The sequence below is a fragment of the Eurosta solidaginis genome, chromosome X (genome assembly GCF_040869045.1).
Source record: "Eurosta solidaginis isolate ZX-2024a chromosome X, ASM4086904v1, whole genome shotgun sequence".
NCBI classification, from domain to species: domain Eukaryota; kingdom Metazoa; phylum Arthropoda; class Insecta; order Diptera; family Tephritidae; genus Eurosta; species Eurosta solidaginis.
This window is the reverse complement of record NC_090324.1, coordinates 172,081,051-172,100,814: the sequence shown is the minus strand read 5'-3', so window position 1 is coordinate 172,100,814 and position 19,764 is coordinate 172,081,051. Positions and strand designations below refer to the sequence as shown.

Below are 19,764 nucleotides of genomic sequence, written 5' to 3'. Positions count from 1 at the left end.
TTATCTCATTTCGGGACCTTTTCATTTCGGGACTCTTTAATTTCGGGACTCGGATTGTTTTTGTATCGAAGCCATAATTATGACGGTTTGTGGTTTTTGTTGTTGAAAACAAAAGTCCTGCCCTCAGCCAGAAAAGCAAGCAGTACCGATGGCAAAAAAATTCAAAAAAATCAAAAAAAATTTTTTTTTTTTTTTTTTTGTGAATGAGGGTATAATTAATTTTGATTTAGGTTTCTGCCTTTATTTTTGTGCGTAAGTATGTTTTCGGACTGCCCGAGGTGTCAGTATGGGTCAAAAAGGCCGACCCCGCTTTTGTTTCTTTTGCGGGTTTTCGGTACCAGCGTGCGTCATTTGGCGCAGCACAAAAAAAATAAGCAGATATATGTACCTACGTTGGTATAAGCAAACAAACAGCCAGTGCACGGACTTCTCCACTTAATTGATAGATGAACCAACTTTTTAACCCGTTTTCATTTTTTATTACTTCTATCACCAAGGACCAAAATCTACCAATATTTCTGTATTTTGGCATTGAAAAACAAAGACTGCGATCATTTGGTAAACGTATTTAATTGCCGAGTCCACCCAAATAACACTTAGCGGTGACACTAACCAATTTTGAAAAAATTTATGTACAAATTATGAGATGAATGCTTCAAATGAGTACGCAAATATTTTCCTACGCTATTTCCGTCAGTTTATGTGAATAAATTTGAGCGAAAAATGAACGTTTTAAGCAAATGTAATTCCAAAAAGGTGAGTATTATATAGGCATACGCTATTTATATACGAATTTACATGTATTTCTTGTCTTGTTTACATGTTTGTAAAAGTTTTATTTCCGTGAAATGTGCGTTATTTGTTTTTCATTAAATCATGAGTTGTTTTGTACAAATATTGACTATCGCTACAGTTTTCTAAAAAAAAATCTACCAACATTCTTGTTAACGTTAAAAGTCCGCGCACTGGTACAAGCATACCAAAGGCAACGATAGCAAAAAACGTATTCATACTTATATACTTGTATTCAACGGGAAATTCCGATGAATTGAAACAACGGAACATACTTTTGTACATGGAATGATTTTTTTTCCATTTTTCATTCTGGATTACGGCGTGGCTTGGCGTACAACCATTTTTTTTCACTTAAAATTTCTTCTAAATCAAGTTGAAAACGAAAAGTGATAAGCTCATTGAACGCTACTGGAGTAGGCGGTATATAATTTTGATATACTCCAATTCTGGAACGAATTGTATTTGCTCCATTGGATTACGAAGTGTCATTTTTATAGATGCAGTACCCAAATCTATTAAATGTAGAGTGGTGAGATCACCGTCCAGCACCAAATATATAAGTTTCGAAACTTGACGTACATACGCTTTCGGAAATGCCGGATAAGCCAATAGTGTCAGGAGCATGTTTACTAAGCGATTCTGTAACTAAACATGCCATACGCACATGTATGTTATATAGCAAAAAAAAAGGCGCCCATCGCAATCGAAGCCCCAATTCAAATGGCTTACGACCAACTTCGCAAGCATATTTTCTCGTGATGTATAATCAAGGTGCAGTAGCCAATTGGATGAAATATCAAAACTGTCCATTCCAGGTTTCCAGTTCTCCAATGGCAATGATTTAATAAGTATGGATGGTTTGCAACTTCATTAAAATTTACTTTAAGTTATAGTAAGATGCATGTGATAAGATCTTCGTATGACAATATTAAATTAACAAGCATATGCTGTTTTGTAACAAGTTTCACGAGTGTTAACATTTATAAATCCGATATTCAAATATGTAAACAGATAACTTTAATAAAATCTGTCACGCGCATTAGCTATTTAAAAGAAGGTCTGTAGCAGATAGTATATATAAATCTCCAGCCGATGAGTACGCATTAGCAACATTGCATTTTTTTCCAGAAATCAGGTGTTTTTATTATCTCTGTATAGTCTTCTTGATTTGCTGGAAATGCTTCGGTAGGAAAACCAACGTATAAATAATAAAACAGTTTCCAAATAATTTCGTTGTCGAGCGCATGAGAAAGCAGAGACGAAAAATACTGCCATGTGGCCAAATTTCTGGACCGATATATGTAGCTACATGACTGGAATAATAAAGCGTTCAGTTCTACCGAAATGCGATCACATGTATTTGCATCCTTTGGAAGTTCATTATGTATATATAACTCATAATAGTCCGTACAGTATTGCAATGCATGTCGTATTAGATGACCCAAACGGTTTGCTAGTTGTTTGTAGCGCTCAGCGTTATATGTCAGCATACCTTCACCACAAATTACAACTAATCTAGAAAAAAAATGTTATGACACGCAGTATATCATTGGCAAATATGTGGTCTGGTGAGATTATATAGTCCTTAAGAAACTTTTCAATCTTTAAAGCCGAAATAAAGATCCTCTCAAATGGTATTTGATTCAATATTTCTTGATCAAAATCCTTTAAAAATTCGTTGCGTTTTTTACTTGGCAATATTGCAAAGTAGCTGCACAGTGATTAATCCCCGGGGAATTGAGATCCATTGGCATTTCAATGCTTTGTATGCCTTTCCCATACGTATTTTGAGTTTTTGCTTGAGCGAGAATTTGAAAAAAAAAATGCAGTTGCCAATCTCCAACACCACAAAGGCAACGTAAAATATTGAAAAGTAAAAACCAGTGATCCTCTTTAGTTGCAATGAGCAAGTGCAAGGCAATCAGCTTGCCAAGCCATATTTTTAAATCGTCTGAGAAGTCCTCATTAGGGCTCAATTTGCGCACGAACGTGAACAAAATTGATATAGAGCGCGTCAAATGTGCTACATAAGGAATTACCGCAGCGTCGTGAACTTTTCGCAGTTCGATTTGTTCATTTAGTGCAAGCATTGCCAAGCAATTAGGTGAAATTATATGCTCGATCGTTCTGTCGATCTTTACTTTAATAATTTTTGCCTTGATGAGATTTGTTGCATAAATGTTAAAGACTAAATCATGGAGATGGGCCAAGGAGCGGAGGTCCTTTCCAAAAATTTTTTTTTTAAAGGTGAGCAACTTTGTACGTGACACTTTTTTTCAAAATCACACCATCTCTGCGAAAGGGATTTTGTAACTTGAGCCTGAGTCAATATGTGTCCTTGTGCCTGTTCTACGTGTGTTTTTTGCTTTTTCCACATCATACATATTACCAGTAAGTTTGCTTTCCAATGTCCAATACTAGAGCGGCGCTTAATACAGTGCGTCATTTTCGTATGTCTCCAATAAAGGGTTCATAAGAAAATCCAACTCGAATTGTTTGACCATGTCTAACTCAACGCAATGATATAGTTCCTTTTGTTGTTCGCAAATAAGAGGCCGTAACTGCGTGTTGGCGAAACACTATTTTGGTGTTGCAACACTTTTTTGCTCATATATTACTTTAGATGTGGTTTCGAAATATTGTAATGGCTCAATATTGGGATATTGTGCTATTGGCAGCATCTTCGCGTGTGCAAGAGAGACTGGCGTACTTGCGCTCACTGCAGTGAGCGGCGCTGTTGCCGTTGAAATCACCTCTATTAGTGGTGTGGCAGCGTTTGCCGTGACCTCTTGGCCAGTTAGCTGTGCAGCGAACGACACTTGCTCTGGTAGAGACTCTGTGTAATTTTCTTCAATTGCCTCATTGCAGTCTATGTCGTCACTTACAATATTTTGTGATCCTGCAGCTTTCTGCTCATCAAAGTCCGCGGACCGATTATACGCTTGAGCTAAAAATGTACTTGTTGCATTTTCCAATGTTTCAGTTGCGTTCAATTTTGCTGGCACATATTGCTTCGGATTTCTGTTTAATTGCTAAATGTATTAATTTATCTAAAATATGCGCAACTTTTGCTTCCTTAGTATCATCATTAGATTGCAAAATTTTACTAAATTCTTTAACCATATATTCTAAACATAATCTAAACATAAATCCTTCAATTCAATTGTGCTACGCTGAAAATCTTGTATAAATTCCTCCAAAAATTCAACTGTTAAATGTGGTTCATTGGTTGCTAATTTTTCGCTAACACATTTAATGAATATTGTATTATTGGAAGGTATGCATAGACTTTGTGTTTCCAATAGTTGACCTTCAATTTTTAAATCAAAAGATGCTGTCAGCGCACGGTTGTATCAAGGTTGGTTAAAATAACCAACAAAATTAGACCACGCTAACAGACGAAATTCAACTCCGTTTGTTTTTATAAAAATACGTTTAAGCACTCGTGGTTCGGGCCACAGTGCGCCAAATATAACCAAAAAATATTTGAGGGATTCTGCTATAGGCAGAAGGAGTTTCTCTTCAGATTATTATAAAATTTTAGATTTTTAAAAATTGGATTATCTTGACAAAATTCCTGTTGGCCTCGTGCATATGTGTTCGGTGGCAAATAGCGGATCTGCGCTGTGGTGTCCTCGCTCGGGGTGAGCGAGTGAATTTAGGGTTTGAAATTTTTGAAAATTTAAAAAAATTTAATGGGCCGCATGTGTTTGTTTTCTGTGGCAGATGCGGATCTGCATCAGGGTGGTTGGCCTCGTTCCGGGTGAACGAGAGCTGGGTTTGATCTTTCTGAAAATATAAAGACGGGTTCCCGAGAGGGAGCGTATGGTTGGTTCCCCCTTTTTTTGAAAGGCGGGATGTGGAGGAACGGACGGATTGTTAGGAGGAGCTCTTGGTCCTCTCACAATCTATCTCCGTGGGAAGAAGGATCAGTTTGACCAAAGGTCGTCGGACTTGACCCTTCTCGGTTATGAGGTCGACTACACGGACTCGGTTATCTTCGCCGGGGTGTACGTTGACAACTCTACCTTACCTCCATTCGTTGGGAGATAAGTTGTCCTCTTTTATGACAACTAGATCTCCCACTTTTATATTTTGTCTGGGATGCTTCCACTTCACTCGTTTTTGAAGTTCGGATAGATATTCCACCTTCCATCGTTTGCAGAAAGTATGATGGAGGGCTTTGAGCTTCTGCCACCGATTGATCATCGAGACAGAGCTCTCACTGGTTCTGACGGAGCCAGTAGGTGGCTGCCAGTGAGGAAATGGCCTGGGGTAAGTGGCTCTAGGTCCGTTGGGTCATCGGATGCCGGGCTGAGCGGCCGCGAGTTCAGGCATGCCTCGATGCGGCACAAGAGTGTATGGAATTCCTCGAAGGTGAGTTTGTGTGGTGAGGCTATCTTTTTGAAGTAGCTTTTGAAGCTTTTCACTCCAGCCACCCACAGCCCTCCCATATGGGGAGCGCCCGCAGGGATGAAATGCCACGTGAGTGACTGGTGTCTGTATTTTGAGACAGCGTTCTCTCGCGCTTGTGAGATTAAAGTCTTGAATTCTGATCGTAAGGATCATGACGCTCCGTAGTGGCCTCCAGATGAATTGCTCGTGTGGAAAAACACACGAAAAGGCAAACATAGCCTTTGGATAGGCGACATCCTCTGCCGCGGTAACTTTTGATGTCAAAGGGCCCGGCGAAGTCGACTCCAGTATTCGTGAATGCACGGCTGAATGTCGTGCGTTCGCGAGGGAGAATGCCCATAAGTTGGGTCTGAGCACGCTTTCGGTGTATAGTGCAAACGTTGCAATTATGAATAGTTGCTCTAATCATGGTTTTAATGTTAGGTATCCAGTATTGGGTGCGTATCAGACGTAACATGAGTTGGTTTTCCCCATGCAGACTTTGTTGATGAAACATTAGGACTGTCAGACGGGATAACCGGCAGTAGTATGGGAGGAGGATTGGGTGGCGTTCATTAAAAGCTAAGTCCTTTGACGCCCCGAGTCGCCCTCCTACCCGAATGATGCCATCTTGGTCTAAGTAGAGATTAAGTGAGAGTATGGCACTTTTCCATGCAATTGGCTTTCCGGCCTTTAGATCATTATATTCGGAACTGTAATGTTGTTTCTGGTAGATCTTAATGACAAGTTGAGTTACTGATTTGATCTCATCAGGGGAGATTAAAGTTGACTTGACTTGAAATGATTTTTTGTTTTGGGGTGAGTCCTGCGGTAGAACCTCATAACGTATGAGAGCACCCGTAAAGCCCTAGGTAGGTCTGAAAAGCGTTGGAGAACATCGGTAGTATTTACTGTTGTTGTTGCGCAGATCTTCGCCCTCTTTTCCTCTACGGAGGTGATGTAGTCACTTTCTTGTGCTGGCCATTGGGAAGTGTCTTCTTGCAGCCAAGAAGGTCCCTGCCACCACAACGAATTGTTGACCAATTCAGATGCAGGTAATCCTCTGCTATCTAAATCTGCTGGGTTTGCTTCTGAATTTACATGCAACTAGTCCTTATTTCCGACCATGTTGATGGTCTTGGTGATCCGATGTGCGACGAAAGTGGACCAGGAACAAGGCGGTTTCCTTATCCATGCGAGGACGATCGTTGAATCCGTCCACAGGTGAATTCTCACTGGTCCCAATTTAAGGTTCCTGAAAATTGATTCGGCGATTTCCGTTAACAGCGCGGCTCCGCAAAGTTCCAATCCTGGAAGAGACAGGGTTTTCACCGGGGCTACTCGGGTTTTTGCTAGCAGCAGGTTTGTCCATATGCCGTTATCCGTTTTCACGCGCATGTAAACTGCTGCTGCGTAAGCCTTCTCGGATGCGTCACAAAATCCATGGATCTCGATGTCGGTTCCTGGAGAAAAGTTGACCCATCTAGGTATCCTGATTTTATCGATTTCATTGTATTGGTCGGTGAAGGTTTTCCATCGTTCCAGCGTACTGGTCGATACTGGGTCGTCCCAAGCGGTGCCTTCTAACCAAATACTCTGCATGAGTATTTTTGCCACAATGACCATTGGTGCCAGCCATCCTAATGGATCGAAAAGTTTGGCGATTGCTGATAGTATCGCTCTCTTTGTAATGTTTTCCGGGTTGTCCAGCGTCCCTGCTTTAAAATAAAATAAATCGGAGAGGGCATTCCATCGAATTCCTAATGCTTTAACTGAACTGGTATCTTCGAAGGCCAGGAAGTTTTCACTGAGCAGGTCTGCTTTGGGGATGTCCCTTAGAATGTCCTCTGAATTGGATGCCCATTTGCAAAGTGAAAGCCCGCGGAGTGTAGGACTTGACGAATTTCATCTCTGGCTTTAATGGTCGATGTGATCGTAGGTCCACCCGCTAACACGTCATCTACATACATGTATTCTCGCAGTATTCTAGCCGCTGTAGGGTGTGAACTTGAGACGTCGTCTGCTAGTTGTAGGAGCGTTCTTATCGCGAGATATGGAGCGCAATTCACTCCAAAGGTAACCGTCTTTAATTCGTAGAGACGAATAGGGTCATTCGGGGAAGTGCGATTAAAGTGATGAGAAAAGTGCGAAGTTAAATACTACGCGTACCTAGGTGGTTGTACTTTCTGCTTTTACAACGGCATGGTGGGGCAGGAAGTAATGATCCGAATCGTCGGATGGGATATTCTTTTTCAATTTTCTCATATGTCTGAGTGTTTCATATTCTGACAACACTCGAACATATTCTTTACCTAAATCTGGGTTTTTTATTAGCCGCCCCTCATTCCGGAAGAATTGAGAGCATGTTCGTTTCAGGGACGGTCCTAATTAATGTTATTAGGGTAATCCTGCCTGAATGGTAGTACGGTGTATCTTCCATCTTCATCACGTTTCGTTGTTTCTTTAAATAATTTTTCGCAATACCTCTCCTCTTCATTTAATATTTTATTTTTGGGTACATTTTCTACCTCCCAGAAAGCTTTGAGTTGGTTGTCTAACGCAACCTCGTTGTAGAAAGACATAATGCTCTTCGTTGGATTCGGTGATTCGATACGACCGGTTAGTATCCACCCGAACACTGTCTCTGGGGCTAAGAGTGTGTTTAGCACATTCTTTTTTATACCGTTCATTATAATTTGGGGATATATGTATCCACCAAGTATGAGGTCTACGTCTTCGTTGACGTAGAACCTCTTGTCTGCCAAAACCAAGTCTGGGAATGCCTGCATAGTCATTGCGCTGATATGGCAGGATGGAAGATTCCCAGTGAGTTTCGCTAGAACTAGTACGGGTGTAGTCAGGCTGAAGCAGGGATCCACTGGTGAACGTAATTCGATGTTGGATGCTTCATTCACCTGAGCTGACACCGCATTTGTGATGCCTGAAACATGGGTATGTATTTTTCTCGCTGGCAAACAAATTGATTCTACGTTTCAGTCTTTCAGTTATAAAGGAACATTCAGACCCAGAATCGATTAATGCCCGCGCGGAGAAGTCGGTACCATTATGGTGAATGTGTACGCGAGCAGTTCCTAATAGCACACCTGTGCTGGAACTGGCATGGCAGGATTTGACATTCTGGTTCATAGAGGAAGATGGTTGTCCCGATTCCTGTCTTTTCCGTACCTGTACCGAAGTTGATGGGGTATTATCCGCATCTTTGAAATGGTTGCGCACCGCCGGTTGCTGAAGTGTGTCCGCATGCAGGAGCGTGTGGTGACGAGAGTGGCATTTGGAACAGTTGTACGAACTGGTGCGCCTCGTCACTGTGTGTCCTGGGGATAAACAAATCAGGCAGCCATTTGTGGATTTGACGAATTTAATCCTTTCTACCGGGTTTAAATCGCAAAAACGTGAACAGTTGCGTAATCTGTGCTCCGCAGATTTGCACATTTTACACATTGATTTTGTTGTTTGTTTGGTTACTTTTGTTTGAAAAGCACCAAGTCTTTTTGTAGGGGTTTCTATCGACTGGCGCGACGTGTTTTACTTTTGCACTTTAGAAGTGGCATTCCCTGTAAAACCAGACACGGTTTCAAGTATCTGAAAACGATTTGACAAGAATTTGTCCATATCCTCCCACTTAGGTTTGTCCGTTTTGTGGTCAATGCTCTGCTCCCATAGAGCCAACGTATTCTCAGGTAATTTTGTCGAACATAAATAAGTAATAATCGCATTCCAATTTGAAACGTCAATCTGATATGTGTTTAAGGATGCTAAACAATTATTTATGTTGCGCTATAAGGTTTTGATAGAGCTGCCGCACTCGCTATCTATCTTTTTTAGATTAAACAAAATTTGTAGTTGTGAGTTTACGAGAATCCGTTTATTCTCGTATCACTCACATAGGTTTTTTCAGGCTGTTTCGAAGCCTTCATTTGTCAAAGGACATTTCTTGACAATGTCCTTTGCCTCACCTTGAGTTTTTTGGTTAAGGTGGAACAACTTTCCTACCGGGCTTAAGCGACTGTTATTTTTATAGATGGCCGTGAACAGGTCACGAAACGTTGGCCAAGATAGGTAGTCGCTCTTGAATACCACAGTATCGCAAGCTGGCCGGCGGATACTGTATTCACGCGCACGCTCTCCTTCAGGTCGAACCTAACCATCCCTTTCCTGCTTCAATTTGGCTTGAAGTTCAGCCATGTTCGACATGCATCGCAAGAATACGGCATATGCAGCTTTATGCTTGATCTTAACCGCTGCAATTTTCTTTGCGTCGAGCGTGTCAGAGCCAAGCAACTCTTCTAGGGCGTTCTCTGCTTTTTCCCACTTAGCTTGCAACACTTTTTGCTGTATTACAAGAGTGTGTACAGTTAGCAGAGCCGCATTGATATCATTAAAATCGGCCTCGAATTCGGTTATTCGACCGGCCAATCTAATGTAGGAGTCCATGTTCATGGTTGAAAAGTGGAAAGCGAATTAATCAAGGGATATAAAACTTGAAAACCTGAGCGAATCACCAAACCAACAACTATTAAAATTACGCAAAATTGATTATTACTTTTAATTTGTTTATTTTTGTCTGACTTTGCAGATTATTTGTGCCGTAGAACAGGGGGGGGAGCAGGGGGAAGCAACACCAATGTCATTTGTGTAAATAAAGGGGGCCACTCTCCACATCCAAGTTAAATTGTATTGTATAATAAGTGCGCGCGCTGGTATGAACTCGACGAAAGTGTAAAAACGTGTTATGAGGTGGGTTTTGTCTAAGGCTGGGGTAACGCTCAGTCAATCCAGAGTCGAGTAAAGGTCCCACAAACCCCTACTGAATAAATACACAATATTTATGTGTTACGAACACACACACACACGGCTGGAGATATTAGGCGGACAGCAGCTTTCCGTCGCAAGATGGCGAGGGGGCGGAGCGTCGACTAACGGAGGTTCGGTAGGGCGGCTGAACGGTCGGGTAACGGACGGACTGGTACGGCGGTACGGAGGCAGCGGCGGGATAGAAGCAACGGCTTAACTGCGGTAGGATGGCAAGCGGCCAACGGTCGTCGTCGCAGTGGCGGGACGGATGCAACGGCTTAACGGCGGTAGGATGGCGGACGGCCAACGGACGTCGTAGCAGCGGCGTGAAGGATGCAGCGGCTTAACGGCGGTAGGGTGGCGAACGGCCAACGGTCGTCGTAGCAGCGACGTGACGGAGGCAGCGGCTTAACGGCGGTAGGATGTCGGACGGCCAATGGACGTCGTAGCAGCGGGGTTACGGATGCAGCGGCTTAACGGCGGTAGGATGTTGGACGGCCAATGGACGTCGTAGCAGCGGCGCGACGGATTCAGCGGCTTAACGGCGGTAGGATGGCGAACGGCCAACGGTCGTCGTCGCAGCGGCGGCACCAGAGGGGCGACGATGCGGCGGTGGGCTACGGAGCGCGTACCAGGGCCGTGGTGAGAGGGGAGATGGGCTGGCGACGGGGTTTACCTGGACAGCGGCAGCGTGTTCCGGGCGGGATAGGATGGGCGTACCAGCGGACTTGTATTGGTCGGTCGGCTTCGGCAGGATCGGGCTGATCGAACGTCTTCGGAAGGCTCGGTAATCGGCGGGGTCAATCACCTGCGGGAGAAACTGCGAGGACTCGGGTTAGTGCTGGTTTCACCGCTGGACACCCCCGCCTCCCTACTTGCACACTAGTAGAAGGTGCGTAAGGGGGGTGTGGTTGTACCAGCCGAGGCGCCGTGGGTCGACCCGTGGCGGAGGGGAAGTGCACCTTAACGGCACAGCGGTAGCCCCTTGTGCGCACGCATCGGCTCACGGCCGAAACCAGAGCTGCGGAGAGGGGGTCGTGCGGTCGTTCGGGCGGCGAGTCATTCCTTACCAGACCAGGACGACGGAGGGAAGGGTAGTCCTAAGACACCACTCGCGTCATCCTGGTGCAGCAGGGGGTGACTCGCGCCACGGCCGCACCCTCTTCTCCCCAGCTAACTAGAGGGAGTGGTTCCTCCGCTCCGGCCAGCCTACTAAAATCAGAGCTGAGGGGGAGTGGGTTATTTGGCAGCGGGCCGCTCAACACCAGGGTGGGCGACGGAGGGAAGGATAGTCCGAAGACACCACTCGCGTCATCCAGCCCAGGTGAAGGGTGACTCGCGCCATGACAGCGCCCCTTCCGCTCAGTCCGAGCCGCGGGGGAGGGGGGTTATTTGGTCATTAAGGCAGCGGGCCGCTCAAAACCAGGGTGGGCGACGGAGGGAAGGATAGTCCGAAGACACCACTCGCGTCGTCCAACTCTGGTGAAGGGTGACCCGCGCCATGACAGCGCCCCCTCCACTCGGCTAGCTAGCCGGAGTGGCAATTTTGTCTTTAAAAAGACAACCACTCCTGCTGGCTCACCTGCGAGGACTGAAATGCAAAAATGCAAATTCAATGTTTATATGGGTGGTGCCGCAAACTGGTTGAGAAGTCAACGCACCATTATTGTGCTTTTTCATTCGTTTGCTATCAGTTGCTATCAGTGGTTGTTGACTATGCTATACAAGTGGTTTTTGGCTATGCTATAGAAACTGGTTGAGAAGTCAACGCACCATTATTGTGCTTTTTCATTGGTTTGCTATTAGTGGTTGTTGACTATGCTATACAAGCATAAGTACAAGTGGTTTATTGTAACGCTACGTTACAGTCCTCCTCCCACTTCGGTTGACGGAAAGCTGCGGTTGGGAAAGATGGATCTCCAGGCATGGCCTAGGTCTCATGCCGGTGTGCATGTGGGCGAAGCACTTTATTTAAAAAAAAAAATAATTTTTTCCCAAAAATATACAGAGTCATTCCACTTATATCTAACAGAGTTAATGTTATTGTAATTGTTCTAACAAATTATTTTGTTTTTTTTTATTAAAAAAAAAATGTTCCACCGTTTGGTGTTTTTTTTTTTTTTTTGTTTTTGTTTTTTTTTTTTTGTCGGGGTGGAGTCGTACTAAACTGTATCCGTTGTCGTACTTCTCTTGTTCCCTTTTTAATGTTATGTAGATATGTATGTATTTATATATATATATATATATTTTTTTTTTTTTTTGGAAAAATTATTTACAATTCATTTCTGTCTTAAATCTAACAAGTTTTTGTAGATGGTATAAAAATATAAAAAAGAAATGCGGCGGCCTCTTCTCTTGCTGTCTCATTCGACTTGTACCATTCGGTTGATTCCCATCAGCGAGACTTTCGCCCGGTTCTCGCCCATCATCTTCACCTTGACGCGCTGGTTCTTCCAATAGAATTTCCAGCACTTTTTGCTCAGTTTTGTCGGGCGTTTTAGTTTTAGTTCCCCGATAAATTGTTCGGGATCGGGGTGCCCCTCTTCGTATGACGTTTTTTTGTTTCGATGTATTCGGTGTCGCCCCGTCCCTGTGGCTCTGGTTGTGGGTCTTCTTTTATGGCCATTAGTTGCTCTATTGGTGGCCCATGAAAAATTTGGATTCTCTGAATCTTCGGTTTGTTTGCCGGCCACACTGTTGCCTCAAACGGCGGGCGCCACGGGCGTATCGGTTTCGGTGAGTCCGGTGGTGTAGGTTGCCGCTGTTTTCGACTCACTGTTGGACGGTTGGTTCCTGCAATGAGTAAGCAAAACGAGGGTTGTTTAGAATTTGTACGGCTTTAAATCTTGCAAGTGCGCGTGTTGTTGCTTTGTTTGCCCCGGATGGCCTACTTTCACCGTGTTCGTGGAAACATATTCCATCACCAAATATGGGCCGGAAAATTTTGGTGCTAACTTCTGGGCGAATTTGTCGGCCGCGGATGAGAGTGGGTGGTCCCTTTTCATCACCTGCTCGCCTATGCGTGGCTTCCATTGCCGTCTGCGTAAGTCGTAGTGTTTTTTCTGTTGCTTTGAAGCTTTGGCTAGGTGCCTTTTTATCTCGTCCCATAACTTGGTGATGGACGGTGGTACGGTTGGTGGCTCTGCTGGTACTGCTCCCTCCGTGCGCACTTGCTGCGGTGCTGTAAGGTCTCTACCGAAGTTGATTTCTGCTGCTGATGCTGTTGTCGACTCGTGGCTAGCCGTGTTTATCGCGAATGCTATTTGCGGAATCTCCTGGTCCCAGGTGCGGTGGTCGTCCTTGCATCGCTGAGCTATCATGGTTTTCACGACTCGGTTGGTTCGCTCGGTGGGGTTTTCGTGCGGGGCGTAAGCTGCCGTAAACTTGTGATCGATGCGGTGGTCGTTCAAAAACGCTGCTAATGCCTTCCCGACGAATTGTTTACCATTGTCGGTGAGGAAGGTTTTCGGGCAGCCAAATCGGTATATGACTCTTTCTTGGAGTGCTTTGATTACGCTTGTCGTTGTCGCTTGGCGCACTGGGGTCAACTCCACCCACTTGGAGAATTTATCCACCATGACGAGGAGACAAGTATTTCCTTGCTTGGAACGGGGCAGTGGTCCCACGAAGTCAGCGGTTACTATTTCCCACGGCCGTGATGATTGCATGGTTGCCATCAATCCTGCTGGGCGTCTTTGCTCGACTTTGTATTCTGCGCATCTGATACACTTCCGTACGTGTTTGAGAACATCGCGGAACATCCCGGGCCAGTAATAGTTCTGTTGTGCTCTCTTAAGCGTCTTCTTCACCCCGAGATGTCCGGCGGCGGCGGCGTCATGGACTTCTTGTAGTACGTCCTTTCGTCGGTCGGCTGGGATGCACAGCTTCCATTGCGGTGACCGCGAGAGTTGATTTCTCGGGGAAATGTGGCGGAAGAGTCGGTTATCGACGATCTGGTAATCTGGATGTGCTTGAGGTTTTTCCCGCACCTGTCTTGCTTTCCTCTCGTGCCAGTCGTTTGTTCCGTTGGTTATGGTGTACAAAATGTCGTCATCGGCGTGTTGTATCGGGCAGCGGGAGAGTGCATGGGCTACCACGTTCTGTGCTCCTTTTCGGTATTCTATCTCGAAATTATATTGTTGCAATTCCAGTGCCCATCTTGCCAGACGTCCAGAGGGGTTTTGGAGCGAGTGCAGCCATTTTAGTGAGTTGTGGTCAGTGATGACGGTGAAGTGATACCCCTCCAGGTACGGCCTCATCTTACGGATACCCCATAGCACGGCGAGGCATTCCTGCTCGGTGGCCGAGTATCGCTTTTCCAGCTGGGTTAGGCTTCGGCTGGCGTAAGCTACTACGTTCTCATGGTCGGAATGGCGTTGATAGAGCACGACGCCCAGGCCCTCTCCGCTCGCGTCGGTCTGGAGAGAAAACGGTCGAGAGAAGTCCGGACAACAAAGTATTGGCGCGCTGGAAAGCTTATCCTTGAGTGCTTTGAAAGCGTCATTTTGTTGCGCCTCCCATTTCCAGACTTGTCCCTTTTTCAGCAGTTGGTTAAGCGGCGCGGCGAGCGTAGAGAAGTCTGCCACGAAGCGGCGGTACCACGACGCGAGTCCAAGAAAACGGCGGAGCTCTTTGAGCGTTTTCGGTGCGGGCATCTCTTGTACAGCGGATACTTTTGCTGGATCGGTGTGAATTCCTTTCGAAGTGATGATGTGTCCTAGGTAATGGAGTTGTTGCTGGACGAAGCTGCACTTTTCGAAGTTTACTTGCATCCTGTGTCTTTGTAGGCGCTCGAACACTTCCCTCAAGATCGCCAAGTGTTCTTCGAAGGTATCTCCCAATACGATGATATCGTCCAGGTAGGCGAAAACTTTTGGTTGGAGTTCGGGCCCAAGTATCGAATCCAGAGCGCGTTGAAAGGTAGCCGGAGCAGAGTGTAGGCCAAATGGCATGACTTTCCACTGGAACAATCCCCTGCCAGGAACTGTAAATGCGGTGTATGGGCGAGATGCTCTGGCGAGCGGAATCTGCCAGTAGCCGTTCTTCAAGTCAATAGTAGAAATGAATTTCGCCTCTTTCAGCTGGTCGAGAATGGCTCCAATTTGCGGCAACGGGTAAGCGTCTGGTTCGCTGGCGGCGTTGAGCTGGCGGTAATCTATGCACATCCTCCACGTGCCCTGTTTTTTGCGGACTAGCACGATTGGCGAGCTGTACGCGCTTCGTGATGGTTCTATTCTTCCTCCGGCTAATAGCTCGTCTACCTCTTCGTTGATTACTTGTTGCATGGCCGGGTTGCGGGGGTAGTATCGTTGCTTCAGCGGTCGGTTGTGTTTGAGACGAATCGTATGCTCGGCTGCAGTGCTCGGTCCGATGATTTCGCCAAACCGCTTTTGGTGATACGCCAGGAAGTTTCCCAGTTCCGTGTTTTGTTCGTCGCTCAGGTGTTCTCGGCTCGTCAATGTACATAGCGTATCCAGTTCGGGTGCTCTCTTGGTCACGGTAGCCTCTAGCGGCTGACCATCCAGCGTGAGGATGATTCCCCTCTGTCTTAGGAAGTCCATTCCGAGGATTACCTGTTCGGCCAAGTTTGGGATAACGGACAGCATCGCGTCTGTGGCTCGTCCTTGATACACAATCCTTGCCGGGTAGGAGTTCGAGGTAAAGACACACGTTTGGTCTGCCAGCTGGATGCTTCGCTTGTTGGGGCGCGCCTTAATGTTGTTCTTTTCTAGGTGTTTCCGTACGGTGTCATCTACATAGGATAGGGTGGCGCCGGTGTCCACTAGTGCGCGCACGCTCATGTCCTCGATGACCACTGATATATAGAATCGGCCATCTACCTGTGGTTTTGCGGTTGATTTGCTGGCGGGTGGTTCCCTCGGCTTCTCTGGTCGGACGTACGGTGCTTGGCGGCTTCCTTTAATAGCGTTGGACGGCGTTCGGGATGCGTTATCGGTAATTGGGCTAGTCCGAGGGCATGGGCAGTACCTGGAGAGGATGTTGTCTTGGCCACATCGGGAGCAGAACTTCCTCCAGGGGCCCTTACATTGGAAGCGGTGGTGTCCGCGTTCCTTGCAGCGCCAACAGCACTCTTTGCTGTCGTATTCCATGGGTAGGTGGTATAGGCTGTGGGCCACCATTTTTCCCTGTTTCGCTTCCTCGCCTTTTAACAGCTCATACTCTTCCGTTAGCTCCATGAGCTCCTCGATCGTCCTAAACTCGCTGCGTTTGACGAAAAGGCGGTATTCCACGCGTAGACCATCATAGATCCGTTCGAGGTGATTCTCTTCGCACATCGTCGGGTGTTGGCGGATCAGCGTTTCCAGTGCGAGGATGTAGTCCTTGGCCTTCTCTCGGCCTTGCTGTTTGCGTTGTCGGATGGCCTCCTCCAAATGTCGTATGTGTCGCTTAGGTAGAAAAAAATTTTGCACCTCCCTCCGCAGATCGCTCCAGCGGTGTATGTGTTGCTTACGGACGCGGTACCATTGCAGTGCTTTCCCACGTAGAAGCTCCGGCAGTGTTGGGAGGAGTCGGTCGACGGGGATGCGGTAGCATTCGGCAAGCTCCTCTATCCTCTCAAGAAATTCGTGCAGTGACTCCTCCCCCGAAAAGTGCAAGTCCCAGCGGCGAACGGTATTCATAAGTTCACTGTCGCTCATTTCGTCTCGTTTCGGTAGTGCGTTCTCTCCCTTTCCTCCGTGCGGCTGTGGGCTGTTGATCTGGATTGTAGGGATCGGCTTTGTTGTTGGCTGGGGTAGCGTAGCGAACTTCCCCTCTTCCTCGTTCACTTCTCGTTCCAGCTCTTTCAACAGGTCTTCACTGGATTTCCTGGCGCGGTTCGCTCGCACGTAAGTACTCAGTGCCCGACGCAGCTCGGCTACGGTTTGGCCTTCCAAGTCGATTCGGTGTTCCTTACACTCCTCGATCAGCTTCTCCTTCCTAAGTAGGTAGATCCAATTGAGCGAGTCGGGGTTCAGCAGCGTGCCTTCCGGAGTCTGTGTGTGTGTTGTTTCTAGCGATGTGTTCGTTGAACCCGCCCCGGCAGTGTTGGTGGTGGTTGCAGTTGTTTTTCCACGGTCATCTGCGGAGGAGGGTTCCTGCTCGGGCGCCATTTATGAGGTGGGTTTTGTCTAAGGCTGGGGTAACGCTCAGTCAATCCAGAGTCGAGTAAAAGTCCCACAAACCCCTACTGAATAAATACACAATATTTATGTGTTACGAACACACGCACACACGGCTGGAGATATTAGGCGGACAGCAGCTTTCCGTCGCAAGATGGCGAGGGGGCGGAGCGTCGACTAACGGAGGTTCGGAAGGGCGGCTGAACGGTCGGGTAACGGACGGACTGGTACGGCGGTACGGAAGCAGCGGCGGGATAGAAGCAACGGCTTAACTGCGGTGGGATGGCAAGCGGCCAACGGTCGTCGTCGCAGTGGCGGGACGGATGCAACGGCTTAACGGCGGTAGGATGGCGGACGGCCAACGGACGTCGTAGCAGTGGCGTGACGGATGCAGCGGCCTAACGGCGGTAGGATGGCGGACGGCCAACGGACGTCGTAGCAGCGGCGTGACGGATGCAGCGGCTTAACGGCGGTAGGGTGGCGAACGGCCAACGGTCGTCGTAGCAGCGGCGTGACGGATGCAGCGGCTTAACGGCGGTAGGATGTCGGACGGCCAACGGACGTCGTAGCAGCGGCGCGACGGATGCAGCGGCTTAACGGCGGTAGGATGGCGAACGGCCAACGGTCGTCGTAGCAGCGGCGGCACCAGAGGGGCGACGATGCGGCGGTGGGCTACGGAGCGCGTACCAGGGCCGTGGTGAGAGGGGAGATGGGCTGGCGATGGGGTTTACCTGGACAGCGGCAGCGTGTTCCGGGCGGGATAGGATGGGCGTACCAGCGGACTTGTATTGGTCGCTCGGCTTCGGCAGGATCGGGCTGATCGAACGCCTTCGGAAGGCTCGGTAATCGGCGGGGTCAGTCACCTGCGGGAGAAACTGCGAGGACTCGGGTTAGTGCTGGTTTCACCGCTGGACACCCCCGCCTCCCTACTTGCACACTAGTAGAAGGTGCGTAAGGGGGGTGGGGTTGTACCAGCCGAGGCGCCGTGGGTCGACCCGTGGCGGAGGGGAAGTGCACCTTAACGGCACAGCGGTAGCCCCTTGTGCGCACGCATCGGCTCACGGCCGAAACCAGAGCTGCGGAGAGGGGGTCGTGCGGTCGTTCGGGCGGCGAGTCATTCCTTACCAGACCAGGACGACGGAGGGAAGGGTAGTCCTAAGACACCACTCGCGTCATCCTGGTGCAGCAGGGGGTGACTCGCGCCACGGCCGCACCCTCTTCTCCCCAGCTAACTAGAGGGAGTGGTTCCTCCGCTCCGGCCAGCTTACTAAAATCAGAGCTGAGGGGGGTTATTTGGCAGCGGGCCGCTCAACACCAGGGTGGGCGACGGAGGGAAGGATAGTCCGAAGACACCACTCGCGTCGTCCAGCCCAGGTGAAGGGTGACTCGCGCCATGACAGCGCCCCTTCCGCTCAGTCCGAGCCGCGGGGGAGGGGGGTTATTTGGTCATTAAGGCAGCGGGCCGCTCAACACCAGGGTGGGCAACGGAGGGAAGGATAGTCCGAAGACACCACTCGCGTCGTCCAACTCTGGTGAAGGGTGACCCGCGCCATGACAGCGCCCCCCCTCCACTCGGCTAGCTAGCCGGAGTGGCAATTTTGTCTTTAAAAAGACAACCACTCCCGCTGGCTCACCTGCGAGGACTGAATTTCAAAAATGCAAATTCAATGTTTATATGGGTGGTGCCGCAAACAGGTTGAGAAGTCAACGCACCATTATTGTGCTTTTTCATTCGTTTGCTATCAGTTGCTATCAGTGGTTGTTGACTATGCTATACAAGTGGTTTTTGGCTATGCTATAGAAACTGGTTGAGAAGTCAACGCACCATTATTGTGCTTTTTCATTGGTTTGCTATTAGTGGTTATTGACTATGCTATACAAGCATAAGTACAAGTGGTTTATTGTAACGCTACGTTACAGTGTTATAAATCTTGTGCGAAAATTTATTAAGAAACTAGTGAAATTAATGTGATGCAAAAAGAAAATTTAAATCGAATGGCGTGAAATTTTATGTGAAAGTGAGGTTATGTGTACCACTTCCTTGTGCTGTGTCCGGAGAGCCCTACCGCTGGTTGGGGGACAGGCCAGATAGTCACAAGGAATCTTAACAACGTTAATGATCCGCGTTTGCACTTATTTCCTTTTTGGCTTTACACAGTTTTTTTCACACTTTTTGCGGTTAATTACAATCACGTATGGCACTTCAAATTGATTTTTCGCACTTTTTATTTATTATTTTTACCAAAAAAATGTGGCAATAAATATTGCACTTACTTTGAACTTTGTGGTGGTTTGTATGGTGCTGATGTGGCACGATGACTTGATGTGTTGCAGTGGCTTTAGCTGGCTGTCGCTTGCTCAGTGTTTTTGCAAGATGGTATTTGTAGTGTATCACCAAGCGTGTTTATCAGAATTGTTGAGTATAACCACAATAATTTTACCACCAAAGTGTATAACCAAGCGTGCATATAATGGTTTTGTACGGATGTAGACTGTATATAGGTACTGTATTCCAAATTCCTGGTGAAGATGGACCAAATGTTCGGCCGGGGTGCGTGTGCTCCTGGAGGTAGGTGGGCGCACCGGGGTCGATCTCAGTGGGAGTATGTTTATGGAATAGAAAATAAGCAATAAGCAA

General features: G+C 47.3%; 1 pseudogene; it reads right to left on the bottom strand.

Moving 5' to 3' along the window:
- Positions 1-1,200: 1,200 nt before the first annotated feature.
- Positions 1,201-19,764, bottom strand: part of LOC137235253 (ectopic P granules protein 5 homolog) — a 30,552-nt pseudogene continuing 11,988 nt past the window's right edge.